Source organism: Corvus brachyrhynchos, unplaced genomic scaffold (genome assembly GCF_000691975.1).
Source record: "Corvus brachyrhynchos isolate BGI_N302 unplaced genomic scaffold, ASM69197v1 scaffold6, whole genome shotgun sequence".
Lineage (NCBI taxonomy): Eukaryota > Metazoa > Chordata > Aves > Passeriformes > Corvidae > Corvus > Corvus brachyrhynchos.
Window position 1 is genome coordinate 2,257,961 of NW_008238632.1, and position 18,081 is coordinate 2,276,041.

An 18,081-nucleotide genomic window follows, 5' to 3' on the forward strand; every position below is an offset into this window, starting at 1 on the left:
TCCCACATGCTAACATTATTTTTTGAGGGATTCATTTAATTTCCTGTTGCCTGACACTGGTGACAGAAGTGTAAACTGCAGTGACACTGGATAAACATCTTGCTGCAAACTCCAGTAACATTTATATTCATGTAAAGCTGTAATAATTCAATTTTCTCCTGCAACTTTACTCCAGATATTCTGTTGGGGATTTGGCCGGCTATCATATAAAAATAGTCTCTTACTTCCTTTTATATGTTCTGGAGTGAAAAGATGCACTCCCACTTACTCACACCTTCACAATGGGGAGGAGAATCAGAAAAAAAAGTAAAACTCATGGGTTGAGATAAGAACAGTTTAATAACTGAAACAAAGTGAAATATACTACTGTTACTACTACTAACAACAACAACAACATAATAATAATAATAACAATAACAATAATAATAATAGTAGTAGTAATTAAAAGAAAAGAGGGAGGAATAAAACTTAAGAAAAATAAATGATGCACAATAAAATTGCTCACCCCTGACCAATGTTCAGACAGTCCCTGAGCAGTGACACATTATTTAGTATAAATAGGATGGGAATTTGGTCTGATAACATTTAAAAAATAGTCTCTTACTTCCTTTTATACATCTGGAGGGAAAAGATGCACCTTAAATTTCTGCTGTTGATATCCTCATGCCACAGAGGCATGCCTATCTGAGCAGACCTCATTGTTAAAGTCATTCCATTTAAATAGATGCATGTTTTGGTGGCTTGCTACAGTTTAATGGGAACTAGGTGTTTTAGCCTTTGCTGTGGTCCTTAATGCACAGCAACAGTAGTTGTCAAACTGATATTTCAGCATGATAGATTGTAGCTTATTTATCCTGTAACCTATTATCTGCAATGAGAACAAAGCTCATTTTTACTGGTGGGAAGAAATATTATTTTTCATGTATGTATTATTAAGATTCAGCCTAACAGAAAAGGATGATATTGCATGGCTTTTTCACAATCATGTGTATGTCTAGACCAGCCTACATTTGCCTAAAAGAAAAGTCATCATTTCCAGAGACTTTTTTTTTAAAAAAGGGAACTTTGGACAGTTGTGATAGAACAATAAATGATAACCCCTGGCAGAGCTCTTCTCTTTGAAGGCTGGTGCCAGGTCAGGTGCTTGGAGGCAGGAAAGCCTCCGGTGCTTGCTGGCACTCCTGTGCATTTGAGTCATAACAGAAATGTGCACCATTAAAGTTCAAAATGCATTACTCACACTAAACATGTAGCTCAGCCCCATCAGGACTGCCCATACCTAAGTCTATATGAATGTCAAATTTAACATATTCATCACCAGAATTTCTTCCTCTCGCTTTTTCTTTTGTGTACTCAGCAGAAAGGACCTATTAAGGCAGAATTTCTTGTCACTGGGCTTTCATGATTTAATTAACCAACTTTCAGTTCAGACAGTTTGGTGCTGCATCAGACCTTTATCTTTGCTCATCTCCTCTGCACAGGGGCTGCAGCAGCTTTCCACTCTGAGCTCCGTGATACACCGAGTCCTCCTCAGAGTGGTAAGATTTTTTTCTGAGGATTTGGTTTGTTCATGTGCCTGCACACTGTAAGTTGATTTCCATCCACAATGTTGAGTTATCTCACTGCCACATGTCTGTCCTCGGACCCACGCTCCCTCTCCCCTCCCAGAAGAGAAACCTGTCATCAGCTCGGATGAGGAACTATATGATCTTTAATGTGCAGAGCTTTGTTGTATTTTCCACATCTGCATGCGCTAAATAGATGACACAGCATTTCCAGCTTTAGCCAACTTCCCAAGGTACTTGTAATTTTATTTCACAGCACGATGACGCTTCTTCTTCACTGTTTTCCCACTGGTCTAGGTACATCTTGGTTTGCTCCCGCTGTTGAGCCAGCTCCCAAGATATCACCTTCTTCTACTCCCAAGGCTTTGAAGAAGGTGAGGGTCACAAATGCAGCTTCCTGAAAATTTCTAGCCCCTAAGGCTCCTCTTTGTGCTTGCCTTCTTTGTCTTGCAGATGAATTTATCTGTAGAAATGCAGAAACCCAGCCATGCTCTGCAAAGGGCTGACCTTCCAAATTTCCCAGTATTTATTCTTTTGAGTTAAGAGCACTTCCTATTTGTAAATAACTTCAAACTAAGCTCTCGACAAAGTCCAGCAGCAAACACAGCAGTTATGGGTAGGTTGTATCTCTTTTCTTCTTGTTGACAATGAAGCCTCAGTCTGTAATAATAACATCTGTATTATAGCTGGCAGAGCTGTGTTTGTGCTTAATCTTTTATCAATATGCTTTTTCTGTTATAATTCAGGGTGTAACTAAATATTTTCAGTTCCAGAGAAAGTCTAGCTAGATCATTGTTTGTGATTTATTTTTCCCCAGTCAAAAAGCCATAAACTATTGAAAAATACTTGCTAATGCATAAAAGATTGACTAAATCTCTATTTTAATACTGCAACAATGAAAATATCATCAGCAGATAAAGTTAATCCAGAAAAGCTTATAATAAATGGAAAATAATCACAAGACATCAGAGATATCATAAAAATGAGAAAATGCTAAGTTTATAGGCATGTGGAGCCAGTAAATGTTTAAAATCTCTTTGTTTTGAGTTGGTTGAAGCAGAGGCAAGTAGACACAAGAAAAAGTATAAATGAGTGCTTTATTCTGAAACTGAATTAGAACATTAAAGATAACATCAAGGACTGTGTGGAAATCCCCTGGATTTGTTTTGTAACTTTTTCCAGTGAATCTCTGGATATCAAGGGTAAGTGGATGACCACAGCTGGTGTAGGCTGTGTTTTGGTATTCCGCTTTTGCGGTGCAGACACACGGGGTGGGATTCATCTCTGTTGTCTTAGCCTTCCTTGACTACAAGGAATGTCCAGATGATTAGTCCAGATGCAGATGTTTACACTCTAAAGGGGACACATTTGATGAGCTGAATCTCACAATCCATTTCTAAGGAGATGTTTCCTCTTGGAGAAAGTTAGGAAATCAGGGCAATACACAGGTTGCCTGTTTCTGCATAGCTTCCTGACTAATCAGTTTGATGCTGGGCAAACGACAGAGTCACTCAAAATTTATGGCAACGAGTGCTTCCTGAAATCAATGGGTGTTAGGCATTTAAATGCCTTGCATTTCTGGGAAATGAACCTCTCACTTCTTCCATTTATTTATTTGTTCTGAATAAAATTGGGGATGTAGCACTCACTTAGCTCTCCTCAGTGGTTCTGAGATTAAATTAATTGATGATTACAACATGCATTGACATTCTGAGGTGAAAGATCTGATATGTAAATAACAATAATTATTTCTATGTGTGTTGAGAACGTACTCACTGCACACTAACAATCCCATAGCTTTGGGATCAACTGAGTCTCACTTTTGGAGACATTTCCATTTTTCTGAAGTCACTTTGTCGTGTTTTCTTTCAGGTACTCCATGGGATATAGAGGAATCAAAATTAAACTTGCCCAAAGGGAGCATGTGAAACCACATGCAAGTCTCTGCATTGAACAACATCTAAATACTAATGAATTACCATTCATTACCGTTGCTTCCTTACCATTTCCTTGGTTATTTTAACAGTGTTCTAGAAATGTATTTGAATTCTTAAAAAAATTCCAGGTTCAGGGCCAACATGTTCTCAGTGTAGCAAATCAGACCAAAAGGAGATGGATGTATCAGGACAGGGCTGTTTGGAACAAGCGTTAATGGCAAGGCAATTGCCAAAACCAATATATCCTTTACAGGCATTAATAATGCATTCAAGAAAATAGGGTTTCCTTTGTAGCCAATGAAATTGCATCGAAGGTCTACCTGGCTCCATTATCAGTTTCTTTTCTGACAAAACAAAAATCTGAAATTTTTTCAAACAACAAGGAAAAGTACTGAGTTTCAGTTTTCTGTACACCACTTGCAGCTGGTTGCAGATAAGTGTTTAGCTTCTTTGAATCATAATGCAGTTGAGATGTACCAGGGAATTTGTGTACCAAGGCTTGCACAGTGATTAATGTTACAAACTGGGGCAAATAGATGACCCACTTGTTTACTCTGAGGTTATCAAGGGAGATGAGAATAAACCACTGTGGCATGAACAAGGAAGTGAAGTGAGAAGTTCATCTAGCTGGCTTTTATCTATTTCTGTATTGACTTACTGACATAACCAAGGGATAAACACCCTCTTTGTAGTGGAAAAATATTCATAATAAAGATAAAATTGTGATTTCAGTGAGATCTGAGAAGAACCAATGAAAAGTTTTAGAATTACTAAATTCTAAGCACGGAAAGAAACAAAACCTCAGCAATGAGAAATACAAGGGCAAGAGAAACCTTTTCTGTTAGCTTGCCAAGACATCCGTAAACAGTTTTACCCCTGTAAAACTGTGAGCTCATATTGTGCTATTTGCTCACTGTGCCCCCTGTTCTCTTTGTTGCTCTCAGGATGTAATACCCCACTTGGTAGTTTCCTGTATTAAAGTGCATTTGTTTCAGCTGACTAGTTGCTAATTATCTATTTTACGCTGTCTGACTCCTCTTCCTCCTCCATATTTAGTTTTCCCATTTTCTTGGCATCTTTGGTTTGTACAAAAAAGTATTAAGTTATGACTTAGTATTTTCTTCCTGGACAGAGACAAAAAAGTAGAATGAGATCAAATCTGGCACTGATCTCTGCAGAAAATAACTAGAGAAGTCATGTGGTAAAGATTTCTTATTGCCAACATATTAGTAATTACGCCAGGGCATCAGTTATCAGTTTAATGGGCATGGGGTTTTTTGCCAGCAAGAGTTGCTAGATTTTCCTGTCCAAATATTCTACAATACCAAAACAAATACCTCACAAAATTCTATGTATTTGCTTTCATCAACCAGGCTAGAAACTGACATCAGCAAAGCACTGGATCAGATTTATTAAAGAAGATTTATTTTTCTAATAATTAACATAGAATGACAGTGGCTGTTTTCCTTCTTCTTAAGCAACTCTTGTAGGACTTGTGGATGTAAGCTGCATTCAAGAAGAAGTGATCCTATTTACTTGTACCACATATTAACAATAATTTCCATTACATTATTATTTAAGGTAAATGTTAGATACAGAACCAAGATGTTTGCTGACTATTTTCTCCCTCTATGCTTAGAATTTTATTATCTCCAAAGGATAATGACTGAGATTAATTGGATTCTAAAAAATCCCTTATTGGTTTTAGATTTTCTTCAATGTGGGTGCAATTCACACTTGGGAAGATACACAAAATGTTCCTGAAGTCATCCTTGTACTAATGTTCATGTTCTGATAAAGCAGAATTCCTAAGAAAATCTAATCATTTTACTCAGTCCATTGACCTTCAGTTCCAAGCTGCAAGAAATTTTGACTTCAGACAAAAATTGACCTAGGGAGATGTCCTACAGTATAAAGGCTCTCCAGTGTCATTAACCTTTAGTAGCCCCTAGTGTACCTATCTAATCCACAAGAAAAATAAGCAAAGTCAAACCCTTGAAGAACTTTTATACTAGGTAAAATTTTTTACCTACCTCTGTAGAAAAGGTGTAAACTACCCTATCTCCTGGCATCTGAAGTTAGACTTCAGGGAGTTTCAATCCCTGTATGTGGGAGAGACGTGTTCATGCTGTAAACAAGTCAGATGTCAAAAGAACAAGTGGATGACACACAGGGTGCTGGGTTAGGGTTCAACCGCCAAGTTTTGGCATTATGTGGCAATGCAAAAAGTTCCCTACTCCTACATGTCTGCACCATCCACGCAACTCCACTGCTGTGCTCTGGCTAATGAGCTGCTCCAGCACAGCTGACAGAAGGACCTTTTGGTCCCTCAGTCTGGAAAATGTGATGCTCTTTATTTTTAATTCTATACAGTTGCTGTGTTGTACAAGGGCTAAACAAACTGCAAACACAGTAAATATGAGAAAATGGTGTGATGTTTGATTCCTCCACCAGGTCACTGATAATTTTCAAAAAGACAGCATTAATTTAGAAAAGAAAAAGTAATTAATATATTTGTACTAATATTTAATAGGAACACAAGTAAAAGAACTTAAAGTATATTTGCTATCAGAAGAAAAACTGCCATGTAAGTGAGAATTAAATAGCTCTTGGATTAGCTTATATGCAGGAGGAAAAAAAGCTCATGAAGAAATGAGGTATTTTTATTTTTCTAACTAAAAGAAATGAAAAATGACAAATTTACAGTAGACCAACTAACATTAGCTTCTATGCTGTCGGGTGCTCCATGGTGACTAGAAGTCAGCATGACCACACCGACACTTGTCTACGCTTGCTGAACCCTGAGGCAGGTTGCTAGGTTCCCCTTGTCCACCACCAAGCCTCTTGCAAGCCAGCTCTGCCCAGATTTGGGCTGTGTTCAAATGTCATTAGTTCCATCAGCAGTCCTTCCTGGTGGGATCCCAGGCGTGGTGCTGCCACAGAGCAGGTGAGATCTCTGGCAGCTCCCCTAGACAGAGCATAGCATAGCCCGTCCCCAGAGGAGAAATGAAAAATCCTTCTTCTACAGGGGATATTTCTTTCTCTGGGAAAGAAACACACCCTGGCCCCCTCATTGGTGGGCTGGTGTTGGAGCTGGCTTTGGACATAATCCAAGGGAAGTCTGTTAAGACTTTAACTCAGGAGAAACATCCTTTTGGATTTCCCTGTCATTCTCAGCTCCAAGGACTTTAGGTTGCAGCTTGAAGGACTGAGGACACGTCAGGAACATTTTTCTTCAGCAGATACATGCCTGACAGGTCTGAAGAGGAATTTTTCCCTTTGAAGGCTCTGTCTGGGGAGAGTCTGAGTGGTGCTTTTACAAGGTGGTGTGCAAAGAGGGGGTTTCCCACTTGTGACCACAGGAGATTACCATACTGCCTGCATAAAAAGAGTTAGTTACCAAGAAGAACAGCACCTGCTGACTCTCAGGGCAGACTGCTGGGCAGAATCTGGGTGAACCAGCCAGGGGTTCACACCAGTGTCCAGGTGCTTGGGCAGTGTGGTGGTGCTGAGACAGCGCAGCACACCTCTGTGCAGCTGGCACCTGGCCATCTCACCTTCGGCAGGATTTCCATTTCTTTCCTCATTTCCATGCATTTTGTATGCCAGCAAACACCAGCACTGACACTTTACCCTGAAGTCCCCATGTTTGTAAGCTGAGGCATTTCCTGGCAGGGTTCTCAGGCAGGTCAGGGCATCCATCCTTGTCCATCAATATCCTGGGTAATCCCTGAGTGCAAGAGCCAGTGCACTCCCCTTGGGCTCAGAGCAGTATGGAAAACTAGGAAAGTCAGCTCATTGAATCCTATTTTCACCCCAAGCTCAACGCAGCCTCCATCAGATCCCTCCATACCACACAAAATGCAGCCCAGAGTCTTTAGGGTATATGGCAAAACCTCTTGAAATCTCTTTGTCTGCTGCTTCTATAAACACAGTCTTGGCTGAATCTGCTGGGGTTTTTTTTCAGGTTTTGTCATATTTTCTGTGAATTTTGAAAGCATAGGTCTCAGAAATCCCCCAAACAAGTGTGTTTCCAGAATGGGAGGAAGGAACACCTCAGCAGTGTTCAGCCATTCACCCCAATCCAAAATGTGCAGTGAAGCGTGAGCTAGATCTGAGTTTCTAACCACTGACATCACCCCAGTCACCCACAAGGATACAACCTTTTTTGCCATTAAATTCTGGTTCACCCATTCATCTCTTTTCAGAAAGATTCTCTAGAGATCTGGAGGCATGAGTGTGGATGGACACATTTACACTGCAACAGTCACTTGGAGCAGACCAATGCGCAGAGCTGTTCTTAGCCTTGCTCACAGCGAATGAACCAGGGTATCTGTGCCCTAAATAATTCCAGGCTTTGAAATTTCAAGGGAGCTATAATTACAAATTTAAGAGGCAACATTTTGCAGAAGTAATTTTTCCTGAAAAAATCTGTTCAGGATGAAGAAAGAGAAAGCATACAGTTTTGTTGTTTTGTTGTTTTGGGCTTTTTTAAGACTGCAGCTAGCATTGTAAAGTTATCTCTGTCAAAACAGCGTAAGTTTTTTGCAGTATCATTGTACATAATGTCAAAACCTTAAGTCCTTACGTGGACTTACTTACCTTACAATATTACTGAAAGGCTGAATAAGAGGACAAGGTATATTTCCACTGTACCTTGCTTTCCTCCATAACTAACGTAAGTTATTTAACCAAAGAAACTAGTAACAGGAAAATGAGGTCTTGCTTTCCTCGATAACTAGCATAAGTTACTTAACCAAAGAAACTAGTAACAGGAAAATGAGGTCTTGCTTACAACATTATTTATCTTGTCACCAGAACTAAGTTTATCACCTAAAGATAATAACTGCAATTACAAAACCATCTTCTCACTGAATAACAGTGAGAAACAGGAAAAGATAAGTCACACCACACCCAGAAACTTTTCTTGCAGGTGATTTTTTTCCAGCCTTCAAATATTCACTTTAGTCCTCCTACTTCTAGCTTAATCAAAGACCATGTGACGAACTTAATCAAAAAAATTGCCCTTAAATACTCACCCAGACTCTATGAGTCTGCCTTCATGCCCATCAGCATTGCAGTGCATGGGCCCATCTCAGCAGAAGATCTCCCCCTGTCCTACCTCCTCTGTGCCTCCAGGCGTGAAGCAGTGGGCGGGATGCTGTTCCACCAGGCCACATCACAGCTCCCCTGCTGCTTCTGTTTGGACCCTCTCCAGGGGAATATTGCTACAAAAGCATATTTTATTTAATTTGATCAATACCCACTTGAATGTAATGAAGGATTACTTCACCAGATGTTCCCTACTTTTCCCCTGGGTATTAATTACGCATATTCTTCCCCCCCTCTTCTCAGTAAGACACAGGGGAAACTAGCCACTGGTGATGGCTTATCTGTACAGATTTCATGTGGTTTCTCATCACAAGACAGGGTTTAGTAGATCATGCAGCTAGACTAAGTGGTTTATTCTGATTTCTGTCACTTCACTTTTTTTTGTCCAAAGTCCACAGGTGGATGCTCTAAAAACAAATTCTGCAAAATTTAGATGGTATCTCTCCTCCTTAAAACCTCTCTACTGAAAATTTAAGTTGGAAGTATATAATGGTTCATGCAACCTCTTCCTTTCCCATGTCAAAGTAGTTCTAGTTCCTTAGACACTTTATCTAGGTACTTTTCAAACTTCTATGTACCTTAGGTGGAAACACTCAGAAGTCTCAGTTATTCTTTATTTCAGTTCATGATGAGTTGTTTTAGACATACTCTTATCTCCAGCTACATCTCTCCAAGCAACATGAAAATATTGTCATATTTTTTCAAAATGTCACAGGGACTTTCGTACATTTCAAACATGATTGTGGCCAGAAGATGTCAGACGGGAAGCAGGCCTTTGACTGCAGCGACACATCCTGCACGCTCATCTGATGTCCTCAAACAATGCCTTCAGTTCCCACTGCTGCACTGCCTTCCAGGGGCTGGTGGACCTCCAGAGCTTTCCTGTGTGCATGGTCTCCCATCTGCTCTGGCATGTCTCCGTGTTGGTGCTTCCAATGGCAGAGGCTGGGTGTGCTCAGAACGCTGAGCCAGCCCAGGCCTCAGGGCAGTGCCAGTGGTCGGCACAGCTGTTGTCGTGCAGTGAGAGTTGTCACACTGGCAGCTAAAGTAAGTTTCCTAGTGGGCAGATTCTCCTTCCCAGCTCCTCTTTTAGCCTTTTTTTTTGCCTCCCCTTTTCTTGCCACAGCCTCTTCCTGCCTGCTCGCTGCATTTCATCTTCCCGTCTGCAAACAAGCACTTTGCTCCGTGACCAGCCACCAGCCAGCTCTGTTCCAAACACACGGCTTTCCAGCATACAGTCCTTGCTGGCCCACCCCGTGCTCCACAGCCGCCCTGGGAAGCCCTCAGCACTTCACAGTGGCTGCCTCTCTCTGCTTCGTCTCAGTGCTTCTCTCCCTCCTTAAGAAGGTGTGGCATCAAAAGAGAAGTGTTTGCTTTTGTTCTAGGAGGTTATTTAAGGCTGCCTGTTGCATAATTAGGAAATGTTTCCACCAAGGGATTAGCAGCCTACCCAGGACTATCTTTTTTTCACCATGCACTTGGGAGTACACCCAATCTTTTGCTTTGTGCTGAGCCATTTGCACTTTCCCCCGCAGTTCTTTTCAGTGGAAAGGGCCAAAGGCATGCTCATCTTCTGGGAAGAGCCTAGGAAGGCCCCAGGAACGGCTGGCGCCAGATGAGCTGCATCCATTCCCTCATCCCACATGGGACAGACAGGAGGGGCTCCATCTCAGCTGGGTAAGGCAGGGCTGGTTCTCACACTGTCCCACTGCACTGTCTGTGTTTCAGAGAACGTGATGTGAGTGTACAACTTCACCTTGCCCCTTGCTAGCCAGAGCAACAAGCACTGCAGCAGATGAGGTTTTATTTCTAATCATAACAAAAGCAGGGACAATGCTACCTAATGGGCAATGAAAGAACTAATTCTCTAGACTTCCAATAGAAACAATCTAGTCGTCTGTAATCCTCTGGAGACGTTTTCTATACCTACCTTTTCTGAGGCATCCCCTCCCCAGAGGCATGCAGGTGCCCTCTCGCCCTCTTCACTCAGACTGTGCAGCGTGCTTGCACATGCCCCGTGGAGCCAGCAGCCCACACGTGTCCTTCGAGAGCTGCTGTGCTCTGCTTACATGGTCAAGGCTAAAAATGGCACAAGACCTTGGGAGAACTATTCCCTTAAGAACCACTTCCTGACATTTAACTATGTTTTTTCCTTTTTTTTTAAATTTGGCTTGAGAAGTAACATTGCTACTATTTGTAAATGTTTCCTCCCTCTTCAATAATGTTCTCCATGTCTTTCCAGTGTCTGTAGAAAGCAGAGGAAAATACCACAGGCTTCAGTAGCCATCATGCATTATAGATTTCAATAAAATATTCACATACCACAGCAATGAGCAAGATACAGCGATGCAGGCTACAGCTTGGTCTTCAGAGCTTCATGAGAAGTTTTACCCATGTTTCTTTCTAAAAGAAAAAAAAAAGAGTGACGATGCACTTTATATGAATCAGGAAAACAACACATACTTTCCTTAGCACTTAATTTGTGGACTGCACTGTGGTCGACTTGAAGGAGGCAGACAGTCAGTGACAGCTTTCCCAGTGAGCAGAGTCACTTGGAAGTCCTCAGGTTCAAACCCATCACTCTGAGGTCTGGGTTACCAGCACAGCAGAGGAAGGCACATTTACCTAAGCATCCTCATTCATTGATTAAAACAGTGAAAGGAGAAGACCAGAGAGGAGTCTCTTCTTAAATTTCATGCAAATTTCAGTATTGAGACTGGAAGTGACCCAAAGAGCCACTAATACTGTTACCGTCCCAAGGGGCACCACAAGCCAGGCAAGATGTTGCTTGTCAACACACTTCAGTTCTTCCACAAAGAAGGCCCTAGAAAACCCCACAGCTACACTCTGCCTCTCTACCTGCAGTTTTACAACTTGACATCCTTTTCCTGAGGAAGGTGTCACCTTCACCATACAGAACTGACCTGTTTTTACTTGCAGCTTGAAGTCTTCCACTGCCATCCTTAAATTCTGGTTGCAAGAAGTAAGCCAGTGCCTGGGTTAACACCACAAGCTTTCCAACAAAGCTTCCTCTTCACTTCAAACCTTGATTGTTGGTGGAACAATCTGATACCAAAGATAGCAAATGCTTAAAACTACAATTACAGAGCAGCCAGGGGTATTGTGTGTGGTTGAATAAGGGGAAGTACTTGACCTCATAGCACCCTTAGTTCCAGATGAGCAGTCCTGAGCCTTTTGAATACGTATCTGACAGCTTGCTTTTTTGTCAGTGTTCGTCCTTGAGGTTATGTATCATATTTTTAAGGAAATAATAATAACTTCATATAAACATTTGCTGGTGGGTATTGATGACAGCTGCTAGAGGAATGCAGAACAAGCAGTATGTACCCACAAGAAGCACGGTACAGCTGCTGCAGCACATTTAACATGTAGTACTTTCAGCCATAGAGAGAAAGAAGGAAAAGGTGAACGAAGTATTCATTTTATGGAGAGAGGAAATAAGCACTGGAGTTCAGTTTCCAACAAACGTAGCATTTGGATGAATCCTTTTAGAGGCCTGTCTGTGAATAAGATGATTTTGTGGGTTTGGGAGAATGTGTGGCAGTTCTTAAGTCTCCCACAATTTTCCTTTATAACCTAGACAAGTCATTTAACCTGTCAATGCTTCAGGTGTTGGTGTTTTTTAAATAGCATGCCTAGTAACACTGCTCTGCATAACATTTTCATACACTAGATCAGGTGTTTGAGATACTCTATATAAATGCATATTATATGTGCACACCCCAGCCTATCTTCTAGTGCTGGTGCAGCAAACAGACATCACCCTCATCTCTTGAATGATGTGACAATGTTTCTGTAAGAGAAGGAGATGGCCAGAATCAGGCTCACAGCTGACAAGCTCTACAAGGAGGCTCATAATCACAACTCACTTTCTATTTGGCGTCACAATGGGCAGTTTCATCAAGGACTGACTAAACAGAGGTGCAAGATTAGCTTGACAGTCTGTTAAGAAATCCATCATTTCCCCATTTTAGAAGGCTGCAACTATATGTTTTCTCCAAATTTGCATGAGTCTTGCTCCTGTTATTAGAAACAACAGACAGAACTTGGGACACTTACCGGCAATTGACAGAAATGGACAAAAAGTTAATAAATAAATCACCACTTAGCATAAGAAAAGTCTCGAGAGTATGCTTGTGTTACATTTTATTTGCATACTTTGAAATTTACACTGATTTAAATTGGCATGACATTATTAAAAAATGTTTGAAAGGGTTTTGCACAATTTTAATTAAGTTTTGTAAATAAATTTGTAGTTGCCAGTTTACATGATATACCCTGGAGAAAGAGCCTTCCTTTCACCGAAAGACTAAGATGAAGGCAAAACTTTGATTAAACTACTTCAGCCTCAGATAAATCTCATTGTTGACACTTTCAGCTGACCTCAGTAGTTTTATTTTTAATATTGTAGGTAGTAATGTAAATTCCAATCTCACTGCTGGAGCAGAGAAAAGGTGTAGAAAAAACACTATTGTCTTCATCTGGGAATTTGTGACAAGATTTTGAAGACAATTGTCATGGTTGACAAGATACACCAGTCCCTCTCTGTGGGTCAGTTATTTCGGTAGCTATTGCCTGACCTGCCTGCCATTCTCCACCACTGTTTCTTCTTAACCCTGGCAGTGCACATCAGAGTTCCCACCCAGGAACTCAGCCTTGCTGGGCAGAGAAGGTTTGTGGTGCCACAGTATCCTTACAGAAAACCCCAGTGATTAAGCCAGTGCTGTACTGACTGCTTACATTTCACTGTTTTATATGAAGAAATAAGGATCTATTTAAAATATTTTAGCAGACACAGATACAGAAGCAAAAATTTCCTATCACTGGGCACTCTTCATAGTGCTTGGGAAACTGGGATGCAGCATTGCTTTGGCTCAGACAGAACTGGTTTGAACTTTGGCTCCTTTCTTAAGATGAATCCACAGTTCTCACATTTTAAATGTACAAGAAACTGTTAAAGATTTCCTGTTAAAAAAAAAATTACTCTTCTTTCTCTAATCTATGTAGAAATAAAACAGGTGTTTTACAAGGAAAAAAAAAAAAACCCTTAAATAATTTAGTGGCCTGACCAAGAATGAGATAGGTCAAGGAATCATAGATGGAAAAAACTTGCCATACTGAAGTCAGTGACAGATTTTCCTCTTGTCTTTCTGTGAGGCCAGGTTTCCACATTCTGCTTGTGAAATCAGCCTGAGTATCATAACAGTTCTAAAAACCAGGTAGTCAGGAAGAAAATGCATTAGAAAAGTTAACCACATCCAAAGTGGTTGAAAAAAACCTCACACAACACTTCATAATTAAAAAGAAGCAATGCTATCAAAGCAATATTCATAGTATCATGTCAGTTCTGCCAAAATACTATTTCACAAGAAATGAGAAACTCATGACATAATCAGATGGTCTGCTTAAAATTCTCATTAAAAACAAGTAACACTGAAACCGCAGATTTTTGTTAAAGTGAAATTTCTGTGTGAATCTGAGCTAGAGTAATTGCAGGCGTAGACTTCTTCTGCCGGATTTTTATCACTTAACTAGAATTCTTTGGTGACAAGTTCAGTATTAGGATTTCAAAAATTTCAAAATCTTTTGTGAAAGAAATTCTTCAGTCCCTCTTAGTGATTTTTAATTTGCTTTCTTAAAGATTTTTAACCTAAGAATTTGATTTCTAAATCGTAATAGAAACAAGCCAATGTTTAATATGCAATGTTTCTTACTCTGAGTGTTATATTTCCCTTATGGAATGGATCAACATTTTCAAATAGGGCAGAGTACCATTTCTGCACGCCCTCTCAGAGACACTGAAGAAAGTCCAGATGTGCCCAGGCTGCTCCCATGGCAGTAGGAATGCTATGAGCCCTTTCGAGTGCACCCAAGGGCAGGTCCTTCACAGCTGATCATTGATGGAAGGTTCAAGACCAAGTAGACACACTAGGTATTTCTTTTCCGTGATTTCTAGAGGAGGAGGCAAAAATAAGGGAGAAGCAGCAGAGGGAAGATGAGGGTCAGAAAAAGGGGGAAGAGGCGCTCCATATGGGAGCCCATGCAGCTGGACAGCAGCCCATGAAGGATGCACATGAATATTCCCGAAGGACTGCAGCTTGTAGAGAGCCCACATCAGAGGAGATTTTTCCTGACAGCAGCTGCAGTTCATGGGCAAATCAGTGGAACAGAGGAAGTGTGAGGAGGAAGGATTAGCAGAGAGAAACCACTCTGTACTGATCATATCCACCCCTGCCAGTCTGCACCAATTGGAGTGGGTAGAAGAGTCTGGATTGAGGGAGTTAAATTGAGCCTGGAGAAGGAGAGAGGAAGTGTGTTGTTTTAATGTTCTTTTTGTTTTCACCATTTTAGTTGGCAGTTAATTACACTGATTTTCCCTTAAGTAGTCTGTTTTGCCCATAACAGCAATTGGCAAGCACTGTCCCTGTCTTTATCCTGGCCCATGATCTTTCCCACCCTTTTTTCTCCCTATGTCCTACAGGAGAAGGAGGGGAGGGAGGAGGGAGTGAGCAGCTGGGTGGGTATTTGGCTGTTAGCCAAGATTAACCCACCACAGCCTTCTTTTGGCGTCCAAGGACTTCTTTGTGGGAAGGGGCAGAGATGTCCTACTTTTGCCTTACCCTGCCTCTGCCACCCAGAAGTATGGCTGCCCCAGCCACTGACTGACCAGTGCTCCATATCTGGGATTTCTAGCAGCATCTCAAACTGAGTCAGGGGTGTCTCCCCATAGTCCTGGCAGGAAATGTCATCCTTGGCCTCCTCTAGAATTAGGCTGGGTCTAGCACTAGGGGACAGCTCAGGACCTCCATGCTCAAGCCCCATGCTGTCCAAGCTGTCCTGCTCCAGCTGGTTTTCTGAAGAACTTTTCAGGGTGGTTTGTCCTGCCTCTTAGGCCTGTCCACCTTAATTTTGCTATGAAAAGATTAATTGATTTTATAAAAATGATACTGCATCTTTTATACGGGTTATAGCAGAAGAAGGCGGCATGTGTGGCCTTTTGTTACTAAATACAGCCATCTAGTGGCTACTTCTGGTTTAGTTTTCAAAAGAGAACAGTGCTAACAGAAGACCAAGAGAATGACGGGGCACAAGTCAGAAAATTTCCTTCCTCCTCGTACCTCACACAGAGTTACCCTGAAAGTCTTGGCCCTCTTGGCCACTTGGCCATCTCAAATTGTGGCTATTGGCAGACTTTCTAAAAAAAAAAAAGCCATGGTAAGGTCAGGGTACAGAATGCCCACCAATACCAAACGGGTAATGCCTGACTGAAATGGCAAGAGTTCTATTGCTCCTTGCATTAATTCAGTATTTGTGTGAATATATATCTATAAAAACCATTTACACAAACACTTAGCATCCTGGTGTACTTTTGATCCTTTTCTTTTACAAAAACAGGTCATTTCCTAAATAAAATACTTTGTTACTTATTTTCTAAAAAAATCTTAGGCTATTTTAGCATTTCCACTTTGGTTCAGAGAAACGTTGACTCAAGAGTCTTAAAGAAATGCATGAAAACTGAAATAAAAAAGAACACAAGTATTTAACAGCTTTATTTCATATAAATTGCTTCACACATCCTAAACAGGCCATGCGGGAACACTTACTATTTAGCTAATAGTCAAATCATGAAATGATAAAAAGGAGCTGCAGAAGAAACTGCAGAAATGTCTGACAGTAATCAAATCATGCCCACGCACCGTGCAGAGAATGGCAGCAGGAGGAATGGGTGTATTTTAGCCAGACAAAAGGAAAAGCCGTTGTGGTCACTTATGCCCAGCCATAGGTCGTCCGCCCCCCCAGTGCTCCACTGCCTATGTGCTGGATGAGCTGTTTAGGGGCCCCACAAAGCTGTAGCACCTCAGAGCAATGCGTGAAAGGAGGCAGAACTCTCCACCTCATCTCTTAGTGCTGTTTGCTTTAACCAGGGACATGCACTGCAGTCTACATCTTAAAGCATCAAAAATAAAATTAAGCAGAATAACCTTTAGCAGCTATGTTTGTATTCTCATGCCAGTGCAGTTTGCCTTGTGTGGCAATCTGTCTACAGAAATAAATCAGCATTTTAATATGAAATGCATACTAATGAGACAAATCCTTTTTTAGCAGATTATAGACACATCATGAAGACAAGCCCTTTCACGCACGTGTAATTAACATAGAAGAACATATGGATTTATGCATATGGATTTTTATATATGGATTATAAGGTCTGCGAGAAGAATGTAGAAATCTAGGGTCAGAGAAAGCATTCCAGTTCCCTGGTTTAACCTCCTGTATCACATCAGCCATTTGTTTCACTGTTAGCCTTTTCTTTGATTGCAAGTGAGTGTGAATATTATTCCTGCAATGGGCTGGTCCTCCTGAGCTCCCCTTTCAAGCTCACACACTCACAGGTCAGGCATGTTTCTGCCACCCATTTTCTGCCAAGCCCAGGGATTTGGGTGCCTGCCAGCCATGGCCTAGGTTTGCAAGGCAAGGTTGCATGGCTTTGGTGCGACTTTATTGAGGACACCGTGAGGAACTGTGGGGGATACCTAAGCTAAAGCTGTACCACATGAGAGAAGTAAAGGCAAAGGCAGGACTAAAGACGTTCAGACAAGATTAACTTCTAACAAGAGGATTCAGGTGACAAGTGGCAATGTGAAGCAGTATAAATCCCTAAGAAATAAAGCAGAGTCAAAATGGCTCAACAAGATCAAGAATCAGCCTGTTTCAAGGTCTGATGGAGGCTGCTATGTCCCCTGGTCACTGAGGGCTGCCAGACTAGCAGTGACACAACACACGTCTGCATGCCAAGATACAGTCCAGTAGCACATTAGCCCCAGAAATCTTCTATGCACTATGCAAATCTTCTTGTCACTAGATTATCACTATGTAGTCATAAAGTTGTGCATAACCTGCTTATGCAACCTTTAGGCACAATGGATGCCCGAGAAAAAACAAACCAGTGAATAAACAGTTACAAATCATATTGAGCTGAGAACATCCTACAATCCAACTAAGAACATAATACTCATACAGCATGATCTTCACATCAAGATTTCCAGTGAGTAGGGTTCAGGGCCTTCCTGTTGAAAGTTCTTTTATTTTTGTGCTATTTAGTGTCACTGAGCTTTTGAGTATTTTAGGGCTGGCTGGGCACTGACCCCACAGGTCTCTGTGTGCGCTCAGCACCTGAAAAAGCTACACCCCAAAGCAGCGAGAGGGGTCACAGCCCACAGCTCCTCTGTGGACAAGGTTCAGCTGCAGTGGGCTTTTCACATGCAGCCAGACTATGGCATCTTCCTCATCCTGGAGAGAGGTTACCAATACACGTGTCTGTTCCCATCTGGGGAAGGCCTAGCTTTAAGTCCAAGGTACTTCTGGGAGCCTGTCCCAGGTTTCATATGAGTAGTAGGTGGCAATCAACCGGACAAGGCAGTTTCCAAGCTGTTGCCTGGCTGCTG

The 18,081-nt window shown here is 41.4% G+C and overlaps 1 long non-coding RNA gene across 1 annotated transcript; it reads right to left on the reverse strand.

Moving 5' to 3' along the window:
• Positions 1–449: 449 nt before the first annotated feature.
• On the reverse strand, positions 450–18,071 carry LOC108447405. The gene is made up of 3 exons (XR_001862953.1): positions 11,539–18,071; positions 10,937–11,017; positions 450–8,730 (listed from the first exon to the last, which is right to left on the reverse strand). It is a non-coding gene; the product is annotated as an uncharacterized LOC108447405 (long non-coding RNA).
• Between the last annotated feature and the right edge of the window lie 10 nt (positions 18,072–18,081).